Here is a 20,509-nt window from a genome sequence, read left to right as displayed (position 1 = left end):
TTTGAGATAAGAGCATCTGGATTATCTGAGTGGGCCCTAAATGCCACCACAGTTGTCCTTATAATACAGAGACAGAGGGAGAATAGACACATACAGAAAAGAAGGCCATGTGACCAGGGAAGCAGAGACTGGAGTGAGGTAGCCACAGGCCAAGACCACCAGGCCACCATAAACTGGAAAAGGCAAGGAACCAGTTCTCTCCTAGAGCCTCTGGAGGGAGTGCAGCCCTGCTGATAACATTGATTTCAGTCTTCTGGCCTCCAGAATTTTGGGGGAGTAAATTTCTGTCTTCATAAGTCACTAAGTCATTTGTCATGGTAGGCCTAGGAAACTGACAGACAAGGTGAGGACCTGTGGGACTGTGCACGTAAAGATCCATGCATCACATATTCCCATGGATGAAGCATTTAATAGCCATGTATACGTTATGGCTTGCCCACTGGCATCAACCAGCACTGGCACAATGGGCACATGAGCAAGGCAGCCATGGCGGCAGGGGTGAGACGTGCATGGATCCAACAGCACAGGCTCCCACTCACCAAGGCTGGCCTGAATATCACCCTGGCCCACTGTCCAAACTGCCAGCAACAGGGACCAACACGGAAATTTTTGCATTATTCCCCTAGGAGATGAGCCAGCTACTTGGTGGTAAGTTGATTACCCTGGATCCTCTTCCACTCAACAATCATCTTGAGTGGAGCTGACACATATCCTGAGTGTGGGTTTGTCTTGCTTCTCTATCTGAGGGCATATAGAGCGTTTAATCCATCAATGTGTGATTCTGCATAACACTGCATTGGACCAAGGAAACTAATTGGTAGCAAAGTGGGCATGTGACTATGGGGTGTACTGGTTCTACCACATAACACCCTTCCCCCTCCCCCTAGAGCTGCTAGCCTGACAGAGGGCTGGAATGGCCTTGTGATGGGGCAACTGAGGCACCAGCTAAGAGACTAATCCTGTAAGGATGGAGTGCCATCCTCTTTGGTCATTCCCAATGTATGAGGCTGTGCCACGTCCCGACAGGTAGAGTACAGGGGGGTGGAAGGAGGAGTGGCCCTCACTTTCAACAATCCACTTAAAGATTTTATATTTTCTTTTTTTTAAGTTATTTTGAGAGAGCGCGCATGCATGCATGTGCTCTCTCAAAATAACTTCAAACACACACACACACACACACACACACACGCATACCACACACATGTGAGTGTAGGCAGGGCAGAGAGAGAGAATCCCAAGTAGGCTCTGCTGACAGCGTGGAGCGACACAGGGCTCCATCTGACAAACCGTGAGATCATGACCTGAGCTGAAATCAAGAGTCTGACACTCAACCAACTGAGCCACCCAGTTGCCTCCAGAATTTATATATTTTTAAAAATTTTTTTTAAATGTTTATTTATTTTTGACAGAGAAAGAGAGACAGAGCATGAGCAGGGGAGGGGCAGAGAGAGAGGGAGACACAGAATCGGAAGCAGGCTCCAGGCTCCGAGCTGACAGCACGGAGCCCGACGCGGGGCTTGAACTCACAAACCGTGAGATCATCACCTGAGCCGAAGTTGGCACTCAACCGACTGAGCCACCCAGGCGCCCCAATATTTTCTTTTTTTTTTAACATTCATTTATTATATTATGTATAGAGAGAGACAGAGCATGAGTGCGGGAGGGGCAGAGAGAAAGAGGGAGACTCAGAATCCAAAGCAGGCTCCAGGCTCTGAGCTGTCAGCACAGATCCCGACGTGGGGCTTGAACTCACAAACCATGAGATCATGACCTGAGCTGAAGTCGGATGCTTAACCGACTGAGCCATCCAGGCGCCCCCAGAATTTATATTTTCTATCTCCACAACTCTAGGCCCTGTAAGCCTAGAGATCCTGGCTCCAGAGGGCCATGACTTTATCAGCAAATGTGAAGCCATGACTGTCCCCTACTAACTTTGGATTCTTTGTGCCAAGAAGCCAGCAGGCAAGGAGAGGAGACACCATCCAAGGAGACTGGGGATGGAGGGGATTGAGCCAACCTGAGCCCGTAGGATGCCAGCTTCTACCCTCATGCCCCTGAGCCAGGGCCTTTTTCTCTCTTCCCCCGTCTTTCTGCTAACCATTTAGCTCTTTCTTCCTTCTGGGCCTCCATACCCTATTGAAACCCTGATCTCAAATTTGTTGCTCTCTCCTCTTCTCTTCCTATTCCAGGCCACCCCTTCCCTTGCCAGCTTCTTCCATCTGGTCCAGTCAGTCTTTCCATCCTTCTATGAGCATGCCTTCTCTTTATATTTTATATCAACCCATCAGAGTCCTTCTCATACTACCCAGGCCCTTCCTTTCCTAATGAAAGCTGGAGGGCAACACAGACTTCTCTGGAGCTAGACTGCTTTATGGGTTTGAATTCTGGCTCAGCCAGTATCTGTGTGCTAGGGAAATTAACATTTTAGGGCCTGGTTTTCCCCATCTGCTCACAATACTACTCATATCACAGGGTTTGCAGGGTTTGAAGGAAGGTTAAAAGAGCTTACGGTAGACTGTTAGTAGTAATCAGTATTAGCTGTTTTCATGTGAGCTCTTTGAGAGTAAGAACCTTCTTTTTAATTTTTGAGGGGATGAGCTTTCTCTGGCCATGAATGGGGACAAAGGAACACCCTGTTCCTGTTGCTGTCTCTTTCCTGGCCCTTCGCATCATCCCGCTGGCAGGCGGTCTGCCCATGAGCTGAGTTCTCAGGTGTTTGTGAGGAGGGAGAACCTGGGACCACTGCTCTGGGCTCCCACCAGCCTAGCACCAGGGTAAATGGAGCCCCATCTCCAATTCTGCTGCCAGTGGTGAATATAGAATGTATTTCTTGGGTTATCCATGGTGGCATGACCAGCAATCCTGAAGCTCATTGGCTTAAAACAACAGCCATGATCTCATGGGTAAAGAGGGCAGGCAGGGTTCAGGAAGCCACTCCTGCTCAGTGAGTGTGCACTGTGGTTGCTTGCTGGTGTTCACTGGTAGCTGGAGTGGTCTGGAGGGCCCTTAATGGCTTCATTCACATGCCTGGTGCTTTGGTAGAGACGGGCAGAGGCTGGGCTCAGCAGATTCTTCTGCAGTTTCAGAGTCTCTCAATATGATTTCTTCAGAAGGATAGTGGGAATTCTTACATGGAAGCCAAGAACCCAAAAGCTGAGTATTCTTAAGAGACATAAAATCCTGAGCCCAAAGCTGGTCCAGTACTATTTCCTCTGTATTCTATTAGTCAAAGCTGTTAAAGAGCCTGCCCAAATTTAAGGGCAGGGGACAAAGACCCCACTTTTCTATGGGCGAAGTTCCAAAAAATTCATGGCCATCTTTCATCTGCCACAATGGAACAGCCAGATTCCACCCCCCTCTGCCCGCCACCGCCCCCCCCCCCCCCTGCCGGCTGGGACCCATCCAAGAACTGATGAGTTGGGAGGAAAGAAGACCACCAGGCAAGAGGTTACAGGGAAGGTGGAGGATCTACCAAGGTAGGGCTTCCTTCAGGGTCAAGACCTTAGTGCTCAGCTGAGGTTAATCCATGGTCCCAACAGAGCAAGCCTCTATGCCCCCCTGGCATGTTTTCCTTCAAATAAGAGTTGATGGTTTCCAGCCTGTCCAGAACCGTCCAGCATCCCACACATTTCACCTTGACTGTGGCTATGAGATTTCTTGCTTCATGAGACCACAGTCATGGAAGCCAACATGTCCTGGGGTGGGAACTGCCACTCTTATGAACATTTGCCATCCATCTTCTTAAAGTCAGTCTGTGCCCAACCACAGGGATGAGATACTGTCTTATACAAAGGGACCTCATTAAGCAGTAATCCTCAAATGTAGTAGGGTATTATTTATGTAAATTATTTTAAAAAACTGTATTTCTATCAGTCAGAGTTCATGTCATCACAGCTGGTATTTATAATGGCTTTCTTCACCACCAATTCTGTATTCCCTTTGCCTTTAGCAAGCACCTCAGGTAGTTGTGATTCTTTACCTGATAGGGTGACCCAAATCTTCATTCCTGAATGGTCTAAGCCATCCACAGTCATGCCTGACTTGGCTGTTATAGTTTTCCATGGACTTAAATTACAGGGCATGGTAGTACTAAGCGACTCCCTAAGGGATCTTCTGTATTCCAGATATATTTTCTTACCTCCACTGTTTGGTAGCAGCCCAGTTTGCCATTGGTAATCATGATCAATCACTCTACATAGCTCAGTAATTTCTTTATTTGCCTGTTGGCTCAGGAGTATGAAGAGCCCAAAGTGGCCAGGTGGCAGTTTCAACTTCTAGTTCAACGGAGTCATTATCGTGCCTCCTTTTGGAACTAGGGCTTCTAGATCAGTGGCGTTTAAGGTGGTGGGGGTGGGAAGCAAAATTTTTGCTAGTGGATCCTGGGGGATAATAGTGAGTGGAGCCACTTTCATTTCCACCTCTTGATTCCTGGACCCATGAATCCTGGCTATGGGGAAATTAGCACCATATATCGGATGCTGATTTCTGCATCTGGCAGGACATTGTGACAGTCCCTCAAGGCATTTCTAACGACCTGGCACCGAACTGAATCTTTGAAAGTCCTTTCTACCATTATGTCAAGCCAACTCCTTCAGGATGATGGGAAACGTGGTAAGACCGGTGGATTCCATAAGCACAGGCCCATTTCTTCACTTCATTTGCTGTGAAACGAGTTCTTTCACCAGAAGTGATGCTGTGTAGAACACAAGATGGTAGGTAAGGCATTCTGCAAGTCCGCAGATGGTGGTTTTGGCAGAAGCATTGCAGGCAGGAAAGGGGAGTCCATATCCAGAGTAAGCATTTATTTCCATTAAACCAAAGTGTTTGTCGTCCCTTCCATGATGGAAGCTGTTCAACATAATCAACTTGGGAACGGTGCCATACTGGGGACTTCATGGTTTCTGTTGCTGGCAAGTCAGGCACTCATCAGTGGCTGTAGCCAAGCTGGCCTTGGTGAATGATCCATGTTGCTGAGCCCATGCATAACCTCCATCTCTCCTATCAGGGTCACTTTGTTCATAAGCCCATTGGGTGATGACTGGAGTGGCTGGGAAAAAGGGATGAACAGTAACCACAGAATGGGTCATCCTATCTACTTGATTATTAAAATACTCCTCTGCTGAGATCACCCTTTGGTGAGAATTCACACAGGGCAAAAATCATGTTTCTTTGCCCAGAGAGATCTATCCACACACCTCTTCCCAAAACCTCACCATCACCAATTTTCCAATTGTGTTGCTTCCAAATCCCTGATCATCTAACCAAATACTGGCTGCAACCCATGAATTGACAGAGACTTATGCCTCTGGCCATCTCTACTTCCAGGAAAAATAAACAACCAGGTTTACTGTTATTCTCCAAGATCATTATGTTTTCTGCACAGGCCAAAATAGGGGAGTTGAGTCAGGATGTGGTGGAAATCACTCCTGGCATCCTTCAAGTTCTCAATGGTGGCACTAATCTCTGCAAACCTTCTAAGAATGCAGTATTGCTTTTAGTTTACTGTTTTCCTAGGTAGAGGCAGTTCTAGTGGCTTCCATTTGGCCTTTCTTGCTGTAATAGTCCTCATTCCACAGGTCAGGGAACCAGTGTGAGAATTCTGCCAGTTGCTGAGTGTGTCTATTCCAATTCTGGAACTGGACAAATAACCACAGGGTGGCATCAGGGATCCACTGTGCCCACTGTGAGATGAACCTGAGTGAAAACTCCATGGATCACCTGTGTTCCATAAGCCTCTGCTCTGAATGGTGGGTTTCCAGGAATCAGTTGAGGGTCTGTGTCCAATAATCTCTGAAAGGTATAATTATTTCTCTTTCTCCAATGCACAGTAGTGCCTGGCAAGTAGCTGTTAGTCCCTTTGGGGAACGCTGAGAGAAAGAGTAACAATATAAGTTTTTGGCAGTTTAGTGGGGTCCTTCCTCAAAGGGACCTGGCCTCCCCTTTATTTAAGAAGTTCTGGGTCTGTAAAATGGCATAAGACTGGGAATCGAACGAAGGCTGTGACTCTCTGTTTTTATGATTCAGGTTAGAATTCTGTTCACCTGACCTAGAATTCGTCTACTAATACAGATCAAGTAAGAGTTTAGTAGGGTGCTCATCTACTTCTCTTCTAGGGATACCATGATCAATTAGCCAACATCATAAGGTCTCTGTGAGTCAGACCATTCTGATTATTGCATTGACTCTGTTGTTCATAACGGTAACCATGACCACCTTGCCTGTTGGTGACTGAGGGCCATCACTTAGCCCTTGCCACTTCATGATCCAATTATCCCCATTGCATTTGGTGATCCAATTCAGTGGCAGCAGTTCCCACTGTAATTTTTGATCTTCAAGGATGCTGGAGGCCCCTGACAAATTTATTTCTTACAGTCACGGTGAAAAGTGTCTCTTCTGGACCCTCCTGGGGTGGGTGAGCAGCTCTTGCTTATCAATAAATACACCCTAATATTACCATCTCCCTTTCCTTTGGATACCTTCCTCTACAGTATATCAAGGCAGTTCTGGAATTTCAACTTCATTTAGTGTAGACCACTTTGGGGTTCATCTTTTTTTAGTCAACAAAAAACCCCTGTTATAATACTTTCTAGCCCCTCGAGCTACAACAATCTGTTATCTGTACTTTCTGCTTAATAGGCCTACCTCATTAAATTTGGCCCAATCTAACTTTCTGTTCTTTTTGCCATTATTCCACACCCTAAATATCTGTTCCACACATCACAGGGTGAGCAGAGATGAGGCACCAGATCCACGCTGATGGTTGAAAAACTTCTCACCAGACCCCAAATCTGATTGTTGGCAACTGAAGACAGACTGTGTCAGTTCAGACGCTCTGGGTCAAAGTGAGAAGTGCAAGAGGTTGGTTGGGGAGCAACTCCTGTGAGATAAAGCAGAAGGATGTAGGCCTGGGGAGAGGGGGACTCAGTCCCTGCCGCAGGCTTGCGAAAGTCTTGGTCATCTCTGCAGGAGCTCAGAGCAAGGACCGCCTTTTGAGTAGAGCAGCAGTGGGTGGAGTTGGCCAAGTGAGCCTCCTGCTTTGCTCAGTTACTGGGAGCTGCTCGGGAAGAGCGGACTTTGGTTCCAACATCATGAATTAACAGAGAAACAGGAAATCGTCATAACTTGCATGGTCCTTCAGTAAGTCTGATTTCACTCATTGAGAGATATTGAAAGTCTGTGGCCTGCCAGGGGAGCCTGAGTGGTGCCTGCCCTCAGTAACCATATGTCGCCCTCTAGTGCAGGGCTGTGGAAATTATTGTAAATAACAGAGGGGAACTGCTTTGTTCCCACTGACTCACTCTGCAAATAAATCTCTGGTTCCTGTCTGTGCGTTTGCCTGTTTAGTCAAGAACAACTGTAGAACATGCTGACATCTGGGAGATTCCTCTCTCTCCAGGAGCACTTGAGGCCAGGGGGCCACTCTCAGCTTCAGCCCACAGGAGCCCTGGCATCAAAGAGAAAACTTAGAAGCATTCCTTGCTGTGGCTGGGAGGTACAATTTATTTTCCTTCCCATGGTTCTCACCCTGCCCTTCATCTCCCACAGAGAGGCAATGGGACAAGAATAAATTTGTGAGCCAGGCTGAAAACCGGGTGACGACAGAGAGTTAGATTCTTGGAGCTCACAGGTATGGCAGTCACGTGTGGAAAGATTTGAGCCCGAGAGACTGCATCTAACTCCTTACTTTGCTATACACTGGCTGTGGGACCTGGAAGTTCCTTTAATTTCTCTGTGCTTCCCAACCAATGTGCTAATCACAGAACCTACCTTACCGGGCTGAGAATGCAATGAGTTATTCTATGTAGAAGCTCAGAACAGTCAGTGACAGGCTTAGTGAGGGCTCAGTAAATATGGGCTGGCATTATATTTACTAGCTGTTGAAATGCTGAAATAAGATAATTTTTCCATGCCTTGGTAAGCCCTGTCTACTCCACAGCACTGTCCTGATGGCCAAATTAAAGTTATTTGCTGCCCCACTTATTCGTACTCATAGGAAGTAGTCCCCCATAAAAAGAACTCCCCAGAATAAAATGGCTCCCCACACTATACGCTCAGAACTCCTCCTGATAACCAGACCCATCAGGCAGGGGGCCACCAGCACCTCTGTAAACGTGTCAAGAAGAGCACAGGGCTCTGCCCAGCTCCGACCCCCAGAGGACACCTCGTGGACAACTTTCCCGTCCTGCCTGAGCCCCTTAGAGCTTCATTCCAGGCCTTCTGGGGTGCATGGAAGGTTCCACTGCAGGACCATGGTTCACTTCCTTCACTGACTGTGTTTGAAGTCTCCGTAGCCTCGTAGCCTCTTCACTCGCAGTGGTAAAGGGCATATGCCTTCTTATATCTTTTTAAGTAATCTCTACACCCAACGTGCGACTCGAACTCACAGCCCGGAGATCAAGAGCCGGATCCTCTGCCGACTGAGCCAGCCAGGCGCCCCTGCCTCCTTCTAGCTTTGCCAGGCCCCAGCAATGGGAATTTTCCTGAGTGTTTGGCCGGCTCCCTTAGCTGCAGCTGCCTCAAGAGCCTCCTGGTGGCCTCTCGGCCCGCCCCTCTGCTAGCCCCGCCCCACGCCGCACCTGCCGGCCAATCCGTGGCTCCGCTCCAGGCGCATCACAATAGCGCCCTCCCGGCCCCGCCCCTCGCGGTCCCGCCCTGGGCCCCGTGTTGCCAAGGGGATCACAAACAGCCTGGGCCAGCTGGGGAGAGGAGGACTTTCCCCAGAGGAAGTGGCCTCACCTAGGGAGACAGGCACAGGTACCCAAGGAGCAGGTGAGCGGCTGAGGGGCTGCGACAGCGCGAAAACAAGTCTTTCGGAGTCCCCACCGTCCCCCTTGTTGGTTAGTGAAGATTTGGGCCCCTCCTCCCTTCTCATCCGAGTCACCTTGCAGATTCTTTCTACTTACCCTGGCCTCTCAGGTCCTTGACTCCGTGTCCCCAACACCAAAGTTGTTTCTTCCTCGATAATCATTCCTTTCTTCCTCAAGGTAATAACATTCCTTGGGCGTCTTGAGCAAAGTGCGCCTTTCCTACTGTCAGACATTGGGTTGGAGGGGAGTGTTGGAGGGGACAGTCTGGCCCACTGCTGACCCCTAGGACCTAGGACTTGGGACTGGGTGTGTGTGGTCTGGGAGTTTTGCGTCTGGTAAACGACGTGTGGAGCTGTTGGGCCATCCATGACCCTGAGGAAGGAAGAGCCTTTTGGGGAGGTGGATTTGGAGCCCTGATTACAGTGGTTAAGAGGTTGCACTAACTGCCCCTGCGGGGGTGATACCCATTTCTCGCTCCCAGCCACACCTTCAGGCTTTCCATTTTACCTCACCTTCCCTCTTCCTTGAAGTCCTTTTCCCACTTTGCTTGAGGGGATGTTCCTTGGTCTTTTCTCAGTGGGTCCCCCTGAACCTCACCTTCTCCACCTGAGATTGGTGGCAGGATTAGCCTTAGACCTTTCCTCTTTTTCTCGTCACCCCACTAAGTGAAGTTATTGAGGCTGTCGGTTCAATCCTGTGGGCTGACTCTCCAAACTGCTGTCTCCAGTCCGTTTTTCTGGACACAAGGCCCAAATGGCAATCTACCTTATATACATCCACACGTGGGTGTCTAATAACGATCTCAAATTGAGCCTGGTCAAGATAAAATTACTGATGATCATGCTTCAAAAAACTTGATCATCCATCAGCATTCCCCATTTCCAGGGAAGGAGCCGGCTTTGACCTTGTTTTCTCCCCCATCTCCTATCTGGTTCATGGCTAAATCCCATTGCTCCCCACTGCTCCACTCCTCCTTCTCTAAACTACTGCAAGAGCCTAAGAAGGGATCACATGTTGTTTCTGTGGATTGCTATTGCTATGCTGGCAATAGCCAACTGATAAACTTTCACGGGAACTTTTATAATTCACAAAGACTTACAATTTTTTTTGTCTAGGAAACTGGCAGTGATACATAGAGATAGAGAGATAGAGGCTATGAAATATGCATTTGGCAAAGGTTCAGGAAACAGGAATACTAGTTTACTGCTGGTAAGAGTGTAAATTGGTCGCAAGTTGTTTGGAAGTCTTATTTGGCTGTATGTGTCAAAATTCTTACACGAACTCAATAATTCTATTACTAAAAAATTATTCTAAGAGGGGTGCCTGGGTGACTCAGTCAGTTGAGCATCTGATTTCAGCTCAGGTCATGACCTCACAGTTTGTGGGTTCAAGCACAGTTTATGCTGACATCTCAGAGCCTGCTTGGATTCTGTCTCCCTCTCTCTGCCCCTCCCCCACTTGCACACACACACACACACACACACACTCTCTCTCTCTCTCTCTCTCTCTCTCTCTCAAAAATAAACCTTAAAAAATAAAAAGTTATTCTATAAAACAATGACATGCACAAGATAATTATTGACAAGGATATTCACTAAAACTTTACTTCAAAGGTCGGTGAAATTTAAACTTCAGCAGGAGACATTGTTGCTTTATAACTTCCAAATGATACACACAACAGCATTTCTGACAGAAGCATCTGTTACGTGGAATGCTTGGCAATGTGTCAGGCAAGTTGCTCAGGTCTGGCAACATGGAGTGAAGCTTGGCCATAGCCTTTTTCTCACCTACCTTGCTCCTGGGGGAACAGAAATTCTGCCCTGAAGAAGTGGAGGCAAAAATGGAAGCAGAAATATCAGGTTCTCCAGCAGGGAGGGGGCGCAGGCAGGTACAGGGGCTCTGGCAGGAGGGAGGGAACAACATTGTTCTAGGGAAACTACAGGAACATACTGTACTGACTTCAGAAACCTGCTCCCATGTCATCAATGAGTGCCCTTGATGAAGCACTTACCCATGATGTTAGCTGATATCCAGGCTGGGGCTGAATCAGCGGCCATCAAAGCTCAAAGAAACCATTTTCCTCCGGGTCTCCAAGTGAAAATGAGATATAACACCATGGTCACTCATGATGCTGTGCCGTTCTAAGTTCTTTGAACGCATTAATTCATTCAAGATTTGTAACAAGCCAAAATGGTGAGGCTCTCATCATCATTCTACAGAAAGGGAGAACAGAAATGCAGAGTGGCCACAGCTCCTGTGGCAGAGCTGGGGCATGAACTCAGGAGTTGTCACTCAGGTTCCATATGCTCAGCCAGTGTGACTTTGATCCCAACTGGTTTTTAGCCTTGCTCTCAAATGCCTTCTCTGTCTCACTGCCTTGCTCTGGGAAAAGGAGCAGGCTGAGGGCTGGGAGTAGGTAAATTGTCCTGACTGGCCACATCACGGACTGCTTCAAAATATAAGATTTCTTCTTGATGCCAAGACCCCTTTTGGGCAGGGCTGAAGCAGACGATGAGCCTGGAGAAGCGTGAGCCACAGATGTCTCGCCAGGCATGAGCCTCGTTGTGTCATCTCATCATGGGGGCTGGAGACTGAGGGGCAGGAGGCCTGCTGGGCTGGCTATCACTGAGTCTCCATTTTCTTCTCCACCAGGGCACAGGCCTGCTACTGTCTATTCGTGGAGGTTGTAAGTCAGCATGAAGGCCCATTGACTGAAGTTGTGGGACTTTGCCCCCCCTGGACACTGAGGGCAATGCCATGCCAATGCACAATGAAACAATACATTGAGGACTCTTGAAACAGGTCAGTGCCCCAGCCCCAGAGTCGTGGTGACTTACTTGTTTCTCTTCAAACTCAGAATCCTAGGACTCCTTGCCCAGTTCCCTGGGATAGTCTTACAGGTAATGTTAGCTGTTGCTAAGAATCCTGTACCCATGAGTCTTTTTGTAGCATCCTTTGCTTAGTATCCAACCGATCCCTTCCACCCTGGCTTTGAGACAGTCCTTTGTTGGCTATGCAATTTCTGGTTTTTAACTTGTAATGGATCTTCCAGCAAGCATGGCACAAAAGCAGAAACCGTCTGCCGAAGACAAGACTGAGTGGTTAAATTATAACAGTAACCAGCAATATTAGAATGACGAGAAGTAACCTTTTTGAGGGGTTTGATACAGAACTATATCACATGTCTCCGGAGGGCATGAGTTCACGGACACAGCCCGGCTTTCCAAGTCACCCTGTAAAGCGTACAGACCCTAAAATGTTTTTATTAATATAATATTTTATTAATGCTTTGTACATTTGCCTGTACAAAATTAACCTCTGAACCATTGAACTTCATTTTTAGATTTTATAGCTTTTCCTACCCTGTGGGATAGATAAGTAGGTCAGCAGGTCAACCATTTAATGGTGCACTAATAAAAAATGTGGAGCTAATTAAATGTAAAGGGTAGTGCCATGCCTATTATTTCTAGGGTCTCTTTTGCACATGATTGCCATGTCAGGGCGGTAAGGTGAGGGGGCAAGCCTCTGGGGCTAGTGGCTATCCAGGAAACGCCAAAATGTGTTGGGTGTAAAACCACGCTGAGTCTTGGTTTTTTGACATCGAAAAGGCTTGTGTGAAGAGCTTGGCCTCTGGGCTGAGGCCGAATCCCAAGTACTTGAGAGGAAGACCTGGGCACAAGGCCACAGACAGAGAATGTTCAAGGGCATAGGAGGCCAGCCCTTTCAGGATACAACACAAATGTAGTAAAACTACAAAGGAAATCAAGGAAATCACTAAAACGGAAGATAAAAGTGGACCTTAGAGTGGGTCAGGGGGTTATGTCCACATCCAGTGCCAATGTTTTTCACCCTTGGGATGGTAGACTTAGGCTCAGGCATGCAGAAGACATCTGAGATAATGGTGTGTTCTATTTCATAGGCTGAGTCTTTACTTACAAAGATACTGGCCTTTATTATTTTTTTTTTAATTTTTTTTAACGTTTATTTATTTTTGAGACAGAGAGAGATGCATGAATGGGGGAGGGGCAGAGAGCGAGGGAGACACAGAACCGGAAGCAGCCTCCAGGCTCTGAGCCATCAGCCCAGAGCCCGACGCGGGGCTCGAACTCACGGACCGCGAGATCGTGACCTGAGCTGAAGTCGGACGCCTAACCGACTGAGCCACCCAGGCGCCCGATACTGGCCTTTATTAGTGCTCTTTATATCTTACCTTTATAACCTCTCATATACAAAATATCCCACTACTTCTTTTAAGGTGAGAAACATGATTACATACAAAAACTTGAATCACAACAAAATCTGTGCAAACCTAGGACACAACGCTTGAGTCTTCCTGACATAAATGTCTTATGCAAATATGGCCCAGGAAAAACTTGCCTTCAAGATGAGTTAAGGAAAAAGAAGCAGCAAAGGGTCACTTTGAAGATACCGCACAGAAAGAGAAGTAAAGGAAACACATATGGATGAGTAAGAAAACCTGCTATGAGTCACCTGGAAGGTTTGACCGAACATCTTGTCTCACATGACGCAAACTGATAAAGGAGTTACCTCTGCAAACAAGGGACACATGTTTTGATACAAGAGCCGAGGAGAAGGTGGCAGGACCTCAGAGGAAGTGAAACGTGACCTGGCAGAGCTCAGGGATGGAAAAGCCCAACTTGGGGATGATTTCCTCTGGGAGCAGGCAGTGGGAGAAGGAGAAAGGGAGTCGCTGTTTTCTGTCATGTAGCCTTAGAGAGATATTTGGTTCTTCAAACTATGTGATATGTAACTATGATTTGAAACACTTACAAAGAGCCTCTTTCTTCACTCCCACCCAATATCTGAGCCAGGGCTCAGATTCCCTTGCAAGAATGCCAAGGAGTCTGCTCACATTCACATGTCTACAGTGGCCGGGAGGCTCATCATATGACTGCTTTGCAATGGAGGAGGCCTTCATTAGGACAAGCTGTTCTGTCCCCTTGCCCTATTACTCCCTTACTAGCTGGTTCTGTATCTCTGCTTCCTGGGGCTCCATGAACCTCTAGGCTCCCTCTCATGGGTCTTTTACGCTTGTTCCTTAACCTAAGCTTTTTAAACCCCAAATCCCTGATCACCCAGGTAGTACAGCATTGGTCCCTAGGTTCATAGGCCCTGACCTCAAGGCCCTCTTTCTCCTGTCAAAAGTACCCTGGCCATCCCTTCCCTAGGACCCTGACCCTCCATTTGAACCGCCATTTCTTTGTGTTCTGGCTCATTGCATCAGGACATCTGAGCACTGAATTAAAGATGGGGATGTGGAGACCTGGAAGTGATGCAGAGACAACAGTTTAGGTTGTATAGCATTGCCACAGAAACGTCCAGTCATGTGTTCTGGGTGCAGCTTCACTGGGGTGGGACTAGGGAAAGATCAGGAGGTGTGCCAGTCTCCACCCACACAGTGTTTCTGAGCAGCTGTTCTCCTGTTAGGGGTCTTCTCTCCCCAGACCATTGGGTCCCTGGGAAACATCAGGTTCCTGAGGCTTGGTGAGGGGTTGGGAAGGTCCAGGATTGAGGGGCCACCCCACTTCTAGCTCAGTGTGTGAGAGAGGCAGAATGAGTGTCAGACCAGGAGCCCATCACAGGATAGACACCAGCTAAAGGAGGTCATCGGAGGACCCTCAGAATGAAAGACAGAGTGAGTGAAGTGAGGAGGTTCACTGTGTATCAGAGAAGACCAGAGAGTGGAGAAGCAAGTCTGGGAATGGAAGTGCATGAAGAGGGCTGGATATGCTAGGAGGCCCATGTGGCCCCAAGAACTCAACACCTCTGACTCTGGCCTACAAGAGGCCCAAGACTTCAAGGTGTGGCAAGGTCAGGGCTTTTAATGAAATAACATCTGTTAAGAAGGACTGGGCGATTTAAGGTCTATGCTGCCTGTGGATCCATGGTCTGGGCCCATTTCTTGATGTGTTCTGGAAGCCAGTGCTTATTACCACTTTATTCTTGGAGACATTGAGTGAATCAACGATGAACTGAGCCAAAGTTTAAAAATACCTGCACAGAAATATAGCAAGTGCCTAGAGTATGGCCAGATTGTGAATAGAAGGCTAAAGCAGCAGAATTACCTTTTGAAACCCCCACAAGGCTGGAATCCAAAATTCAGCTCTCAGAAGATATAGTCATAAAATCCTTCCAGAAAAATCACATCTGAGTCAAGAGGGCTCTTTTGACCCACCTTCTGGAATTAGGAAAGTCCTTCACAACCTATCAGCAATGTTCAAACTGGTTCTCTAGCTTCTAAATGTGCCCGAGAATGGGACTCTGCCTCGCCTAGGGAATCCCCCAAGAGGCCTCAAGGCAGTTAATCTGGGTGCAGAAGGTGCAAGGCCACACTTGCTGGTGCTCCAGAGGGGTACCCCAGCCTGCAGAGGCCCATAGGGCTAGAGTGAGCAGCGGTGATGGCCTTAGATATGCAGAAAGGATGAGAGAAATGAAAGGTATGAAAAAGTGCAGAAATACCAAGCAACAGGCAAAAACCATCTGAGCAAGTAAAAACTTAACAAGGAGTCAAGGACTGGAGGAAAAATGACAAAACCGTGGACCCATCTGGAATGCAGGCGAGCTTCTTTAGTACCAGAGAGCTCCTGACCTCCTCACCGCTGCCAGTGGCTACAGGGCAAACTCTGGCCAAGGACAGGACAGAAGTGACAGCACCAAGAAAGTATTCATAGCAAGCACAAGTTTTGAAACAAGTGCTTCAAACACAAGCAGTGTAAAATCATTTCTAGGGAGACTTGAGGGCGGGGGTCTCAAGGCAGTGCTTCCTCTCTTTTTCCCGGAGTGGAATTTGGGCTGGAAGAGGGGCCTCCCTCTGACCTCCATTTCACTTGGGGATTGAGAACTTTAGTATAAATGTAATTCTTTTCAAGAATGCTTTTTTTCCCTTCCAGTTTCTAGAATTTTTTGTGAAGCGAATGTTTTATGAATCTGTGCCAAAGATATGTTTAAGGTTCTTCCTACTTGTGTATCTGTGGCTTCATGTGAAAGAAAATTTTCAAAATTAAGATTAGTAAAAAGAATGCTTTTGTTTTATGTCATTTAAAAGAAGCTCCCACAGAGAGTCTGCTGTGCCCTGCGGGATGGGCACCGTTCATCTTGTCAGAAAGAACTGGGATGTGAAGAATCCCCAGAGTTCATGACCATGTTCCTGCTGGACCCTTGACAAAAGCAAGGTTGTCACTTGTCATCCCATTTGGCCCTCAGGACTGTGCTGTGTGGGAAGCAGTGTCCCCAAGGGTCACTGAAGTTATCATGCCCCCTCCTCCACAGCGAGGACGGTGTCAGGAGAGCCAGCACAGGAGAGCTCATGGTGCTTGGGTGGGTTCTGAGCACTTAGTGCTTTACCTCTGTCAGAGCTTACAGTTTTTGAAGTGAAAGAAAGCCCTGAGACACCGGGTCGCTTGCTCAAGATCCCACAACTAGCTTGTGACTGAGAGGTCCTGTCTTCCGGCTCCCAGGACTCCTGCCGCCTGTACTTGCCCTTGGTGCACTTACCTCAGTCTCACTCTCCTGTCGCCTCAAGCAGTGGGCAAGGGGGCCCCGGCAGAGTGACTTCTCCACTAGAGCAGAGTAGGTGGCATGTGAAGTGAGGCCAAATGTTTGATCTTCGAGGGGGCTGTCAGCTTAGGGGCTGCTCCATGGGTGATGGGGTTTATCATCTCCATTTGCCCCTCAAGAGGGGTGCACTGTGCTGTCACCCCGCCCCAGATGCTGCGGCACCCAGAAATGTGCAGGTTCTTATTGTTCCCAGGAATTCTCTCCCCAGTTTTCTTAGGCTCTCTCTGCTTTCTGTGTGTTCTTTTCAGAGCACCCGACTTAAGGGCAAGGAGGTGGGGAGAGTGACCTCAGGGCCACAGGGGCTGCAAGAGAAGCCCACACGTTACATCTAGATGCCACCCCCTGACTCACTGAGCTCAGAGCCACCTGCCCCTTTCCCAGTCCCTCTTCCACCTCATGAAAGCATGAGTGCTTTCATGTTGTCAAGATGCCCTTCGGAGGCCCCGGCTAAGGCTGATTTTTCACTCTTGTGTTGACACAATGGTAGGGACATCCTTGCCTCAGAACAAGCCTGCCCTGTGCACCATTGGTCTAACCCCAACTGACCACAAAGTTGCCTGGCATTCAGTTTGGCTGCTGTCTAAAAGGGCAGGCTCAGAATTTCTGAGATCAACTCCCCAGAAGACCCATTGGGTAAACAGTTGTCTTTGTTGCCTGGGACCTGGGCTATCTGGCTGACTCTGGAAGTGAATTAATTCCTTCTGCAAGCTCTTGACTATCTCTCCAGTGGATGACCTGGCCAGCATCTCCCTGGGTAACTGAAAAACTAACCTCTTCTCACAAGCTTCCAGGCCGATGTCTGCTGTGTCTGAATCCGGAAGCCAGGAGAATGCTGGCAGCCCCCTCCTTATGCTCTGCCTCTGTTGGGATCTCAGAGGTCCCTAACAGTCTTCGAAGCAGGTCTACCTAGAGAAACAGTCTTAATTTGAGGTCCATGAAGCCCAAGGGTGCCTGACGTTACATTCAATATTGTGTATGGAGCTGATGTATTCAGAATTGTATGTAGATGACAATGTGTAATTTCTGAGGAAACGACCAACAGCATTAGTTCAGTTCTCAAAGGGTCTAGGACCCATGAAAAGTTATGAACCATTTATCTAAGGAGATCCATCCATCTCTGAAATGTCCAAGATTGACTCTTTCTGGATCCTTTTTCATTCCTGTTTCCAGATGCCAAACGGACAAGGAAGGAACTTGTAGGCAACCCTGGGGCCTGGGCTGAATGGGAGTGTGGGAGCCAGTTCAGGACCCTGTGGACTCCTGAGTGCCATTCGGGGTCCTACAAAAATGACTTAATGACCCCCATTAAGGGTCATCAAGCTTCAAGAGTCCATGAAGTACATGCTATGGGTGAGGGGTTCCCAGCGAGGGTCCAAGTCTTTTTACTTTGGGCCTAGGATAGTCCAAAACAGAGTGGCCTGAGGCTGACCCCTGGGTAATTTGCCCATGAAGTGGCTAAGGCATATAACCATGTTTCCTGTTAGGCTTGTGCACATTTTACTTTGGGACTCACCCAGTTTTCCTTTGTTTCAATCTCTTATACTGAGTCAGCTTGTTTCCTTGGCAACTGGACTTTACTATTAGGATGACTTTTTAGACACAGCAACAGGCCAGGCATTCAAAATCAGAAACTTCCTATCATGTACCTTACCAATACTGGGGACTTTGGTGGGGGCTAAAATCTTTGTACGTGGCCTTTTCTGAGCTGGGACCTTGACAGCAGAGGGCCAGGGAGCAGGTGGTGCCTATTTGGAGGCTGTCTCACTTTCACGAGTCCTAGAAGACATTTTTCTTTGCTCTGGATCTACCTAATGATCTGTATGTTACAAACATTCTTGGCTGACACCTAATTTTTCTTGACAAATGGTTTCAAAATTTTACAGTGCTATTTGGTTATCTCATAGGGGTATTTTGGTGAAAAATAGACCACTGAGTGGTTCTCAATGATTGGTAATTGGATTTGTGACACAAAAGCCTACCTGTTCCTACACACAAACTGGATGGAAACTCATTGCTTTATTTAAGGGGTTGCCCCTGACATTGTCCAGTGTCCATTTTGGGCCATCAATTTATCTTCTAGGGAAAAAGAATTTAGGTAACTTAATTCGAGTAGGAAAAAACTGGGCCTTGACTTACAAACAGAAACCCTAACTACTCAAGGGGAATTCTAGATTGCTTTCTTCTTTCCTTATGTTTCTTCACTTCATGCTTTACAGGAGGCCCAGAAAAATGAGCGATCCCATGTGCTTTGGACTAAAAGGTGAGTTAGATCAAGCCACTGAAGCAATAGACCTCCTTGACTAAGAGGTTTGTGAAGAAGGGCTGGGAGTAGGGTGAAACAGGTATGGCACTCAGCCTGGGCATATTTCAGGGAATGTCAAAAACCCTGTAATCAGGCCAATGTGTTATTCCAGTGGCAGAGCAGTGGATTACCTTGTGCCTGGCAAAATGGAGCTTGAGGTCATGAGCAGATACGCCAGTCCCGTGAACCCGGCTGTCTTCTCCCATCTGACTGTGGTGTTGTTGGCCATAGCATGTTCTTCACCACCTGGTTCTTCATTTATGAAATTACCTCCACCAAGTACACTCGGGATATCTATAAAAGCTCCTCACCTCCTTGGTGGCCTTGCTTGTCATGGACTTTGGAGCCTTCTTCCGGCTATTCTGGGTTGGCATCTACATATAAAGGGTTACAACCAGGTGGCTTCCCCAAATCCCGGCTTTTGTGAATTATTATTATTTTTTTACTATTGCTGGAAGTGTCCACTTGCAGCTCACAATAAAGGCAGATATGAGACTGAGGGAAAAAAAAACACCCTGTACTCAAGATCATATTTTAATATAATCTTTTCTAAAAATCAAAACAAATGCCAAAAGTCCACAATAAACAAAATATCATTAAAAATTTTCAAAGTTTATTTATTTTTTGAGAGAGACAGAGATAGTGCAAGTGGTGGAGGGGGAGAGAGAGAGAGAGAGAGAGAGAGAGAGAGAGAGAGAGTCCCAAGCAGGCTCCATGCTGCCAAGTGCAGAGCCCGATGCGGGGCTTGAACCCATGAAATTGCAAGATCATGACCTGAGCTGAAACCGAGAGTTGGATGCTGAACCAACTGAGCCACGTAGGCATCCCAACAAAATATCATTTTAAATAAAGAAGGATCAGTAACAGTGCTGTGCTCAGCTATGTTGGAAGTTGAGGTTGAAGGAAAAATCAGTAATGCTGATCCTGTTTTCATTTAAAACCATATAGATGCTGAAAGGACCACCCTCAGATGACACTCAAACCACATGGAGATATGCAGGGATGGCCCCAGGTACGAAGGACCATCCAGGGGTGCTGCATCCACAGTTCAGTGTCTACACTAATGGGACATCACTATTGGGCTGCCTTCATCAGCACAACCTTACTCCCCTAGGAGACACTCATAAACAACTTTATTGTTTATTCCAACAACTTCTGGAAAGACCCATCAGCAACTCAATAGGAAGCAGGAAACAACAGTTTGTACATTAAAACTCTTTGAACCTTTGCCTTTCTGTGTCTACCAATCCCAAACTATCATATCATGGCCCTTACACAGTTCTAAGCCCTCAAGTTGAAAGGCCTGCACTAAACCAGATTTCAAAGTCTCAAAACATCTCAGCCTTGCTTTTCCCGACCAACATGCCCCACAACACTCTGTTGAGGTAGTGTTCTCCCTTCTCACTTTCATCTTGTGGAAAGAAAAGGAGAGAAGGAAGGAGGGAAGGGAGGGAGGAGAGAGGGAAGGAGAAAAAAAGAGGAAGACAGGGAAGGAATGAAGAAGAAAAGAAAAACAATAGGTATGTTAGATGAGTTTCTTTCTATTCTTGGTCTTTTATTTATTATGCAAACAGAGTAAAGAGTAGTCACGAGAAAAATAATCACAATCTTGTGGAGGGATACTCTTTTCCAGTGTCTGTTAAAACCACTAATAATTTAAAATAATGTGAAGAGATCATAAATGAACGTTTATATTCCCTATATTTTTAAGTGAAATAAAAATGGAAAAGCTCTGAAGCACATCCAGTGCAGGCACTCTATCTGTGCTGGTTTGGGAGGGATCGTGTCATCCCTGAGCTTAATCTGAGAACGAACTCAAGAT

The 20,509-nt window shown here is 47.2% G+C and overlaps 1 pseudogene across 1 annotated transcript; it reads left to right on the top strand.

The window, feature by feature from the left end:
- Nucleotides 1-8,652: 8,652 nt before the first annotated feature.
- Nucleotides 8,653-19,621, top strand: LOC132685147 (dolichyl-diphosphooligosaccharide--protein glycosyltransferase subunit TMEM258 pseudogene; annotated as a pseudogene). The gene is made up of 4 exons (XR_013550506.2): nt 8,653-8,769; nt 11,460-11,609; nt 18,602-18,645; nt 18,800-19,621. The product of XR_013550506.2 is annotated as a dolichyl-diphosphooligosaccharide--protein glycosyltransferase subunit TMEM258 pseudogene (transcript).
- The last annotated feature ends 888 nt before the right edge of the window (nt 19,622-20,509 follow it).

This window comes from Panthera onca, chromosome D2 (assembly GCF_046562875.1).
Source record: "Panthera onca isolate mPanOnc1 chromosome D2, mPanOnc1 haplotype 2, whole genome shotgun sequence".
NCBI classification, from domain to species: Eukaryota; Metazoa; Chordata; class Mammalia; order Carnivora; family Felidae; genus Panthera; species Panthera onca.
The sequence above is the reverse complement of the archived record's forward strand: the minus strand, read 5'-3'. Positions and strand labels throughout refer to the sequence as shown.